Consider the following 12227-nt stretch of genomic DNA (forward strand, 5'->3'; position numbering starts at 1 on the left):
TTGTGTGCAACAAGATGCTGCAGCCACATATTCTGCTTCAGCTGTAGATAAGGCAATCGAACTTTGTTTCTTGCTGAACCAAGATACTAATCTGGAACCCATGAAGAAAGCACCTCCACTTGTGCTTTTCCTATCATCCACACTTCCAGCCCAATCTGCATCTGTGTAAGCATGAAGAGTGAGATCAGTATTTCTAGGATACCATAAGCCATAGTTTTGGGTCCCTTGAAGATATTTGAAGATTCTTTTGACTGCCTGAAGATGAGTTTCCTTTGGGTTGGCTTGAAATCTTCCAACCATTCCTACTGCATGTGTAATATCTGGTCGAGTACCTGTCAAATAAAGCAAACTCCCAATCATGGATCTATAAGTGGGTTGGTGGACTGCTGCTGATTCATCATTTGCACTGAGGCTGCATCCTGTAACCATGGGTGTACATACTGGCTTTGACTCTTCCATGCCATACTTCTTCAAGATCTGCTTGAGGTATTTGGTTTGAGACAAGAAGATACCTCCTTCATTTTGTTGGATTTGCAATCCAAGAAAATATGTCAATTCTCCAAGAAGTGACATTTCGAATTCTTTCTGCATAACCAAGGCAAAGTTTTGACTCATGGTCTCTTCATTGCTGCCAAAAATAATATCATCTACATAAACAACAAGAATTAGCAATTTGTTATTTTCAACTTTTATATAGAGATTGCTATCTGCTGATCCTTTTGAAAAGCCTTGTTGGTGAAGATATTTGTCCAACCGATAGTACCAAGCCCTTGGAGCTTGTTTGAGCCCATAGAGTGCCTTTTTCAATCTGCATACAAGGTTTGGATCATTTCCAAGAATGAACCCATCTGGCTGCTCAATATATACTTCTTCTTCTAAGTCTCCATTCAGGAAGGCTGATTTCACGTCCATTTGAAATACCTTGAAGTTTTGAAAGCTTGAGAGAGCAAGGAACATTCGGATGGCCTCTAGTCTTGCCACAGGAGCAAAGGTCTCTTCAAAATCTATTCCTTCTTGCTGTGCATACCCTTTACAAACAAGTCTGGCCTTGTTTCTAATTACTTCTCCATTTTCATTTAACTTATTCTTGAAGACCCATTTTGTTCCTATTACATTCTTATCTTTTGGTCTAGGAACTAATTCCCAAGTGTTGTTCCTTTCGATTTGCTCAAGTTCTTCATCCATTGCTTTGACCCAACATTCATCTTTGCATGCTTCTTTCACATTTTGTGGTTCAATGGAGGAGAGTAGAGCCAAGTAGCTTGAAGCTTCTGCAAGTGTCCTTCTTGTTTGTACTCCTGCTTCTTTCTGCCCCACAATCTGAGTTTCTGGATGATTCTTTTGGACATATCTGGATGGAGTCTTCTCTTCTATTCTTGTCTGCTCCTCTGGTTCTTCTTGAGATTCTTCTTCTTCTTGAGGTTCTTCTTCTTCATCATTTCGCCTTTGAGAGTAACCTTCATCTTCTTCAATGTCTTCATGATGAACTTGCCTAGGAATATATCCCTTCTCATCAACCACTATATCAATACTGTCAACAATTCTGCCAAGTCTTTTATTGTAGCACTTGTATGCTTTGCTATGTGGAGAATAACCAAGAAGAATGCCCTCATCTGCTCTAGGTTCAAGTTTGCCAAGTTGCTCATCAGTATTCTTAATATAACATTTGCTCCCAAAGATTTTGAAATGCTTCACGGAAGGAGTTTTACCACTCCAAAGCTCATGAGGTGTTTGAGTGCTGTTTACTCGGACATTTGTTTTGTTAAGAATGATAACAGCAGCATGTGCAGCTTCACCCCAGAAGGTTGCAGGAGTACCTGATTCATCGAGCATAGCACGAGCCATTTGTTGGATAGTTCTGTTCATTCTTTCCACAACCCCATTTTGCTGAGGAGTTCTAGCTGTAGAGAATTCTCTTCTTATCCCATGTTCATCGCAGAAATCGAAAAATTCATTTGATGTGAACTCCCCACCTCTGTCAGATCTGAGGCACTTAATTTTGTGTCCTGATTCATTTTCAGCCAATGCTTTGAAGGATTTGAATTTTTCGAATGCTTCATCTTTGTGCTTCATAAGCCCTAACCAAACAAACCTTGAGAAATCATCAATGAATAATATCAGATATTCTTCTCCTCGAGGTGTCCTTTTCCTAAATGGACCACATACATCTGTATGGACTAGCTCAAGAGGCAAGCTAGCTGATCCTTCCTTCTCTGGAAAGTTAGTTCTGGTTTGCTTTCCAAACTGACAAGATTTGCATATGGTGTTGTCTGGAATTTTGATATCTGGAAGATCGCGAACTGCCTGATATTTGCATGCTTTCCTTATTTGTGAGAAGCTTAGATGTCCCAACCTTCGATGCCATAACCAGTGCTCTTCATCCTTGCTAAGATAGCATTGTTGTTGTCCTTCTTCAAATATGTACAGATTATTTGGAGTTCTTTTGCCTTTGAGAACTGTTTTACCTGTATCAAGATCACGAACAAGACATCCATTCGATCTGAAAATAACCTCGGTTTTTTGATCACACATCTGGCTGACACTTAGAAGATTATGCTTCAATCCATCAACATACAAAACATTTCCAGCCTTGACCTTTTCTTTCAAAGGAGCAATACCTTTTCCTTTTATAGTTGCAGGAGTATCATTTCCAAAAGAAACTTTCTTTCCCTTTTCTAAAGTAGAATAAGATTCAAGTTTTTCTTTATCACCTGTCATATGTTTCGAACATCCACTGTCAATGTACCATAGATTTTCCTGTCCTTCTGCATAAAACGCTATCCCACATCTTTCTGTCTGAGGTTCTTTTATTCTCCATTTTTTGGTGCTCGTGGCTTGTTCCTTTTTCTCCTGAAACCTGCTCCTGCATTCAGACTCTTTATGACCAAAATTATTGCAAATAGAACATTCAACTTCATTTTCAAGAACCGAAAAGTTGTTATAGGTCCTCTTTGTAATCCCTGTCATACTTCTTTGTTTTTGAGCTTCCCTAGTCATGATTGTTTTATATGCAACACATTGAGCTGCTTTGTGACCAAAGTTATGGCAAGAAAAGCATTGTCCATTGAAGAAGCTTCTGCGGTTATTGAATCTACCAGCCAACTGATTGTAATTTCTATTTTCATCTATTCTTGTGCCAAACTGAGAAGATTTTACCTGTGGTTGGTTGTAGCTTTTGTTCACCCTTAAGAAGGATTGTCCCTGATAGTTTCTGTTTGTAATTCGTCCCTGCTTTACCTGATTATCTTCATTGTTCTTCTGCTCATTTCTTCTTGCTGCATCAAGATAACTTTTTGAGGTGGATGCTTGAGAGGTTTCTCCATTATAGCCCAAACCTGTCTTGTTTAGAGGAGACCGCTGCACATTGATAATCTCATCCAAAGTTTCAGATCCTTTGACAAACTTAAGATTAATAGTTTTTGTTTTCTCAATTTCTTTTCTGAGACCAACAATTTCACCTTCTAGTTTTTCAAGATGTTTTTCCTTTTCATCAATTTGAAATTGCAAAGTATCAATGATCACACTCTTTTCTTCTATGCATCTCTTGAGTCTAGTAATTTCATTATAGAGATTATCCACATCTACAGCATCCTCATAATCATCATCTTCAAATGCCATTAATAGCTTATATTTATTACCTTGTTCATCTTCATCACTGTTTGATAAGCCATCACTATCTTCATGGGTGTAGTAGCTTTTCTTATTTGCACTTTGTTTCTTATTCCATCTAGCAGGTTCTTTTCCTTTATCCTTATTAGGACATTTTGCAGCATAATGACCTACTCTTCCACAAGCAAAGCATTTGAAAGGTAGCTTACCTCTGAACCTTCCAGCACCCCTTTGAAGATTTCTGACAAAATTTGATTCTTCTTCCTCTTCTTCTGGAACATGGCTTGCTTCATAGTAATCTTCTTTTCTTGATGCCTTAAAAGCAGCTTCCCTTCTGTCTGATGGACCTCCCTTTCTCATTTCATAAGCAGTTAGAATTCCATGTAGCTGAGACATAGTGAGAACTTTGAGATTTTCCTTTTCTTCTATTGCAGATACTTTAGATTCAAACTTGGGGGATAATGATCTTAGAATCTTTTGAACTACTATAGTCTCTTTTATTTCTTCACCCAAATTTTTCATACAATTAACAATCTCATCTACCCGAAGAAAATAATTAGCCACACTTTCATCATTATACATCTTGAGGGTCTCATATTGAATCCTGAGAGTTTGAAGTTTAGCTTGCTTTACCTGTTCATCTCCTTCATAGCTAGTGATCATTTTGTCCCATATCTCTTTTGCTGATTTGAAGTGCATGACCTTCATGAATTCTGTTTGAGATATACTTCCTAATAGAGTACTGACTGCTTTTGCATTTGTTTCATATGCCTTTTTCTCAGCTGGATCTGTAGGAGTAGCTGAAGGAAAAGCATAGCCTGTTTCTACAATGTCCCAAACTTCTGTACCAAGAGATTGAAGATATGCAGTAACTCTTACCTTCCAATAATTGAAATTTGTTCCATCAAAAACCGGTGGCCTGATTGATGCTTCTTTCTCGTAGTTGCTCATGATGAATGATCTTCCTTCAAGCGATCAAGCTTCTCTGAAGGACCTGCTCCGATACCAATTGTTGGAAATAATACTGAGAGGGGGGGTGAATCAGTATTATCTGATTAATCAAACTTTTTAAATGCTCAGAAACATATACGCTACTTCAGTTAAGTGAACCAGCGTGTACACGCTACTGTGACGAAGTAAAACAGCGTATAGGAAGAAAACTCACAATTTAGTTAGCTTTTTCTTCAATTAAGTGCATCAGGACATTATTCATCACATTAACAGTAAACATGTGCAGTAAAACAGAACAGATAAAAAGCCACACACATGAACACCAAGATATAAGGTGGAAACCCAATGTGGGTGAAAACCACCTGCTGCAAGTTGTCTCTATCTTTCTTTAATATGAAACTTCAGTTTACAATCTTTTGTACTGGTGCAGCCTTATACCAGTACGCAGGCTACAACCTGCAAAAGGCTTCAACCTTCTCTCGTTCTCCAAACTTCCTTGGAAGGGAGCTCCAACCCCCTTTGCTCTTGTACTAGCCAAGATACTAGTACGTAGGTGCTGACCTACAATCTTCCTTCTTTCAGATATCACTTTTCATACATTTTCAGACTTGGATATTCCTGAAGCACAACATTACAATCTGAAGACCACAAATCATTCAATTTCCACAACAGATCATTGAAGCATAAAACAACCAAACTTTGAATCACTGAACCACTGAACCCTGTCAATCACCAGTTACCAGAACACAGAGCAGACTACAGAACTCTGCAATAACAGTCAGACCCCACTGTAAACCCAAAATCAAGCTTCAAAAGATATACGCTACTTCAATGAGCAAAACCCGCGTATACACGCTCTTTTACCGAAGCCAACCTGCGTACAGATCTAAAAATAAACTTTCTCAATTTGCAGCTGTACCAGACATTAGTTAGATCCAAAACGTAACATTGCGACAATATGCAGATCTAGAAATACGCATAATCAACCATATCATGATAGTGCATCTCAAACCATTAGATCCCGATCTATCCTTAGATCTAGTCTTCCATCAACCGATGTGATCTCTCCTTGGCTTAGATCAAGCAACCCAGAACCTGCATATCAGATCTCTTTCTCTCTTAGATATTCAAGCCTTGTCGAAAGATAATCTTGCCTAATGATCTTCTTCTCCTTATATAGTCTTAGGCCTAACTCAATACCAAGAGCCAAAACCATAGTAACACAATACCATCAACTTCAAAACTAGGGATCGACACGCCCGTCGAGACACAATGGTCCGAAATCATAGGCACAACTTCCAAGGACTAACCACCATGGACCAAAGGAACCTTTCCACATACACGCGCTTTTTATGAATTGAACTTGCGTGTACACGCGACTTGGGCTTAACGAAACGGCGTGTATGAGCTTCCTTGGTATGCTGTACTGAGATCTGTCTTCTGATTAAGTTGCCATCACCTGTACCAACCTCTGAGCACCTGTACCATCCTCTGAGTGAGTTGCCATCAAGGACAACACTTGAATCATAATGCCAACAAAAGGATCATGAAGGAATGCTATCATGTTGATTCTATTTCTCATCGTACTATTGTATGAGTACATTAAATTCAAGTCACCTAAACAATGCACCATACACATACTATGTTATTGCATTCATTACATGTTGTTCCACCATCATGTATAATCGTAGAAGTAATAGCAAGTTCACATCCACAAGTCAAGTTACATACCTCCCAAGGTGATATTTCTCCACAAACAAGGGTTTCAACTCTAACATGTAGTCCCTATTAGTTTCAGGAGGTATGACAATTCCTCAACCTCAGTGTGACCAAGAATTATTGATTTTCCTTCTAATACTTTTCCTAAGAGGAAATCAACAATTCAAATGTCAATGTATTATACTTTTGTAGCCCAAAATATTTAAGGGTCACTTAGCCATAGGTTCCATCTGATTAGAAAATGTAACCCCAAATGCACAAATTTTCAAGATGCATCCATTGTATTGAAATAGACTTGAACTCTTAATGTCATGATGCAAGGCACATCTATTGTGGCAATGTTCAAGTCATGACGCAACTAATGTAACCAATATTTTACTTTGATTTTTTCAATATTAACAAACTAAAATTGCAAGTGCAATATGGGAAACCTCCAAAAATTACACATATCCTTCTATAGATTAAAACTAACCATTAACACTACATGGAGTTGCCCCAACTTTATTGATATATTTCATATTTTTTTCTTGGACAAAATTGTTGGTAACAAGTCACATGTGAGAGAATTCTCCCATCATTATTGTTTGTAAATTGGTAAGAAGGGGATTTTTATTTGAAGGTTGGATGATGATGATGATGAGCGAAATCGAGGGTTTCTGCAAATGAGGGTTTCAGCAGCGTAGAAGAGCAGGACTAATTGTCCTGTATGTAGTCTTGAAGCAAAGCGACCAGGGAGCACAGCTCTCATTGTTCAAGGTCAAAGCAGGGATACTAAAGCGCAACACGAGGGAACGAAAGAAGAATTAGCACTAAGGGTTTCTAATGGAAACAAACCAGGGAAGGGGAGAGATCCCCTCCTACAAGAACATGGGAATGGGGGAGGCAAGCAGGGAGCACACAAGGAGTGGAACGAAGCTAAATGGCGGTGAAAACTCAGCAAGCAGAGAAAACTGGCAGATGGGACTAAAAGGTAAATGTCTGCCCAGGGTATTGAAGAAACGCAGGTTCGTAATACCAAACAACAAACTGGAAGAATATAGGAGTTACATGAAAGACTATGCATTAATATGTAAATTTATAGGGTTCTAGCTGTCAAAGAAATATTTATCCAAATGGATACAACATAGATGGAAACCGAAGGGACATGTGGAACTAAAACTAGGCGCAAAGGGTTTTTTTACAGTGATATTCTCTAACATAGAAGACAACGAAAGGATCTTTGAGGGAGGACCTTACTTCATGAACAATGCATGTTTATTTATGAGACATTGGGTGGATTTATATAACCCAAACAAAGAGAAAATGTTGGCAGCCCCGGTTTGGATAAGACTCTTTGGGCTTCCAATGGAGTTCTGGGATCCAGAAATCTTAAAAGGCATAGGGAATACAATAGGATCCTTTATGAAAGTTACAGAATCTAAAAAAAGAGGAAGATACACATCATATGCCAGAATATGCGCATATATGAATATAACTGAACCCCTCCCAGACTTCATTGAGCTGGAATATGACAACGATATCTGGCAACAACTGGTGGACTACAAGCACATACCCTTTTGATGTAGATGATGTCACGAATACGGGCATATTTTAAGGCAATGTCCTCTAATCAGAGCAGAGGATGTAAAGGAGAGGAGAGAAGAAGAGAGAACAACAACAGAGGAAATGGAATAGGGGGAAGAAGGTTTTCAAGAAGTCCAACAGAGAAAGAAATCAGGGTCTAGCAAAACACAATGACAAGTGCCAAAGGAAAATATTACCCTGGAGACACAGAACAAATTCAAAGTCCTCCTGGAAGAAGAGATTGAGATGGGGGAAAAAGAAGACAACAATGAAGAGAAAATGGAAAACTCAAAGGAATCTGGAAAACAAATATCAAAACAAAAGGGCATAGTCCTAGGGGAGGCAAAGGAAAAAGGGGAACAACCAAATGAACAAATACAAATGGAGATAGACCCACAAAAAGATAGAGGAGGAGAATAGGAACGCATAATGAGGAAGCTGCTGTAGGAGTGGAGATCGTTAGATGAAAGATTCATCCCGGAGGAGCAGAAGCAACTGTATAAAGAAGAATTTCAAAAATATAAAGAAAAAGTTGGGGTAGCAATAGCAAACAGATTGGAGCCGATAGATCCACAGGGCAACTAGAACATGGGAATGAGCAGCTCTGGGAAAGGAGGTAGAAAGAGGGGTAGGAGGACGATGAGAGAGACAATTCAGGAGGTAGGAGAGATGCTGGTAAACTCTGGAAGGGTCATACCTCTATTAGAGGTATTCCAAATACCACCAAAATTATTAAAATTATTATTACAAGTTAGAACATCAGAGGCCTCAATAGCAGAGGTAAACAAAGATACCTGAAGGAGAGATTAAAAAGAGACAGACCAAGTATAATGATAGTCCAAGAAACAAAGATTAGCACAGAAAGAATGAGAGAAATAATGAGCAAGGGCAATGCCAGATATGAAATAATGTGGCAGGATGCAATAGGCAGCACAGGAGGACTAGCAATCATATGGAACCTGAAGGAAATTGAATTTGAAAACTGGATAAGTCTCCCATGAATTCTATTGGGAACATTCAAGGTTATAAGATCATCGGAATATGCTATTCTAACAGGAGTGTATGGACCACATAACCCAACAGAACAAAAAGGATTCTTGCAAAATCTAAAAGTAATGAGAAATCTTATTCCAGAGAAGCCATGGATTATAGGGGGCAACTTTAATATGATCCAGACCCTAGAAGAAAAGAGAGGAGGGCTGAGAAGGACAGATTCAGATATGGAAGCGTTTGGAGATATGATAGCAGAACAAAGATTGGTGGATATCCAAACTATAAATGGTTCCCACACATGGAATAATCGTAGAGGAGGGACAAATCAAATAGCCTCAAGGTTGGATAGGTTCCTTATCTCCGAACAAATCATGATGAAAGATGTGTTTATAGAAGCCATGATCCTCCCAGTAGCAGGCTCAGACCACTGGCCAATAAAGTTGGAGATTGACCTTAAGCAAAGCCCCAAAAGAAGGCCTTTCAGGTTCGAAGCTTTCTGGCTTAGAGACAAGAAGTTTCTGCCGAAAATAGAAGAATGGTGGACTAAAAGCGAACAAAGAGGTAGAAACAAAATGCAAACCGTTCAACTTAAACTGAAAGAGCTTAAAGGGAGAATAAAAAAATGGAATAAAGAGGAATTTGGGGACATCTTCAAGGAGCAGCAGTGCTTAGAACAAAAAATGAGTGATCTGCAGCAGAAGGATATATTGGAAGGCAGAAACGAGGAGAGAACCAAAGAAGAAGGCATTGTAATAGGCCAATTAGAAGAGCGAAGGAAACAGGAAGAAATTTTATGGAAACAAAAGTCCAGAATCCAGTGGCTTAGAGAAGGAGAGAGAAACACAAAGTTTTTCCACAAGGCTATGATTCAGCACAGGCAGAGAAATAGGATCTTCTCAATCAAAAATAAGGAAGTCCAGTGGATAATTCAGCACGAGGAAATGGAACAGAATTTGGTAAATCATTTTAAAGACCTACTCAACGAACCCCAGAGGAATAGATCAGAGGCAATAGCCAAGGTAAGTAAAGAAATACCCAAGTTAGTAACCAGAGATCAAAACCTAACCCTGATGAGGGGAGCAACCTTAGAGGAAGTAGTGAAGCGCTTGAAAAGAAATAAAGCCCCTGGTCCTGATGGATACACTGTGGAGTTCTACCAAGCTCGTTGGCATTTCATAGGAGAATAAATCCTAGAAGTTGTGGAGGAGGCGCGCATTCATCAAAAGGTATGGCTGGGGCTAAACTCCACTCTATTAACTCTAATCCCTAAATCCGCCCACTCTGAATCAGTAGAAGGCTTTAGAATGATCGCCCTATGTAATGTTACTTACAAGATTATAGCCACCTTAATGGTCAATAGGCTCAAACCGATCCTGCCTAACATTATATCCCCAGAACAGACAGGGTTCGTGAAGGGAAGAAAAATCTTAGATGGACTGGTAGTCTCTCAAGAAGTTATACATACCTTAAAACAAAAAAAAGAGCCAGGCATGATGATCAAGCTGGACCTGTCAAAAGCATATGACAGATTGAACTGGAAGTATCTGGAAGCCATTCTTCAAGCCTATGGGTTCTGTAATAGATGGGTGAAATGGATTCTTAGCATGATAGCCACACCAAACTTCTCCATACTCCTAACGGAACACCAACAACAATCTTTAATGCTACAAGGGGCCTGCACCAAGGAGACCCTTTGTCCCCTTTTTTGTTCATAATAGCAGCTGAAGGGCTGGGAAGGTATTTCAAGAAAGAGCTAAGAGAAAGGAAAATTAAAGGGCTATGTCTGTGGGGAAACAACATCCCTGTTATGCACCAGTAGTTTGTTGATGATATCATGATCTTCTGCAAAGTATCATTGAGAGAAGTGAAAAAGGTAAAGGAGATCCTGGAGGTATTTATGGAAGCATCAGGAACTGAAATAAATAAGGAGAAATTGAGCACTTTCATATTCAACTCACCGGAGACTGTTAAAACCCACCTAACAAGAATCTTGGGGTTCAGAAAGGGAGAACTGCCTACCAAATATCTAGGAACTATGCTCGATCTTAGCTCTCTAAGGATAGCCAACTGACAGCCCATTATAGAAAAACTTAAAAATAGACTTGAAAACTGGTCTTTTCGGTCTTTGAATATCGCAGCTAGGCTGGTGACTCTCAAATCGACACTACAATCAATCCCTATTTACCCCCTATCGGTTATTGCAGTACCGAAAGGAGTCTGCACCAAAATGACTGAAATTTATAGGAAATTTCTATGGGGAGGACCAGAACAATAGAAGAAATGGGCCCTATGTTCATGGAACAACTTAACAAAAACTAAGGAGGAAGGGGGGCTACGGTTAAGAGATCCATACACCCTAAATCAAGTCCTCGTGGCGAAGCTCTGGTGGCGGCGGTTGAAAGGAGGCAAAGATCTCTGGAAGGAAATATGGACATCAAAATATAATGTGCCCATAGCAACCGAAGAAATACTGAGAAAGGAAGAAACGCCAAAAGGCTCAGCGATATGGGAATTGGCATGCCAGAACAGAGATATCATAAGTGGGCATGCATTCTGGGAAATAAGGAATGGACGAACAACAAAATTCTGGGAGGAAGCATGGCAACAGAGGGGAAAAATGATGGAAATCCAGGAGCTGCAAAACACTTACAGAGTAGCCAAGGCAAAAGGATTAACCCTAGTCAAAGACTACTGGAAGGAAGGAGGTGAAAATGAGGTGTGGAGAGAGTGGAAAGGGCCAGAAGAATGGGACAATAACATAGAGGAAGATCTAAAAGCCCGAATAAACAATGAATTGGACTCAAGAAGGATTAAAAGCAGAGATGGCCAAGATATCCTCAGATGGGGAGGAAACACAAAAGGTACATTCACAACCAAAGAGGCATATACCATAAAATCCAAATGCGCTCAGGATGATCAAAATCAAGACTGGAAATAATTATGGAAGAACAGATGGTGGCCAAAGGTCAGTATGTTTGCTTGGCTGGTAGGAAGAAAATGCATACTCACATGGGACCAAATTCAAAAAAGAGGGTTCTCAGGACTGCCAAGGTGTAGCTTATGTAATCAAAATGTAGAAAACCAGGAACACATCCTTAATGGATGCAGAGTAGCTCAATATCAATGGGAAGAAACTAGAGGCCTCTTTGGAAAGACAAAAAGAGATCCCCAAGATATAACACAAACTATATTCCAATGGGGGAAGGGACAATTCCAAAGCCTGGTGATCAGAAGAGCTTGGAACCTGGTAGTGGGGTTCAACATATGGAACATCTGGAAAGAGAGAAATAGAAGGATTTTTCAAGGTAAGACATCTACATCTGAGGACGTATGGAAAAGAACTTAGAGCCAAATAAGAGAAACAATTCTATCGTAAACGTGGGCTGAGGAAG

Source organism: Pinus tabuliformis, chromosome 5_1 (assembly GCF_031772625.1).
Source record: "Pinus tabuliformis cultivar Carrire ecotype Pingquan chromosome 5_1, CPIR1, whole genome shotgun sequence".
Classification (NCBI taxonomy): Eukaryota; Viridiplantae; Streptophyta; class Pinopsida; order Pinales; family Pinaceae; genus Pinus; species Pinus tabuliformis.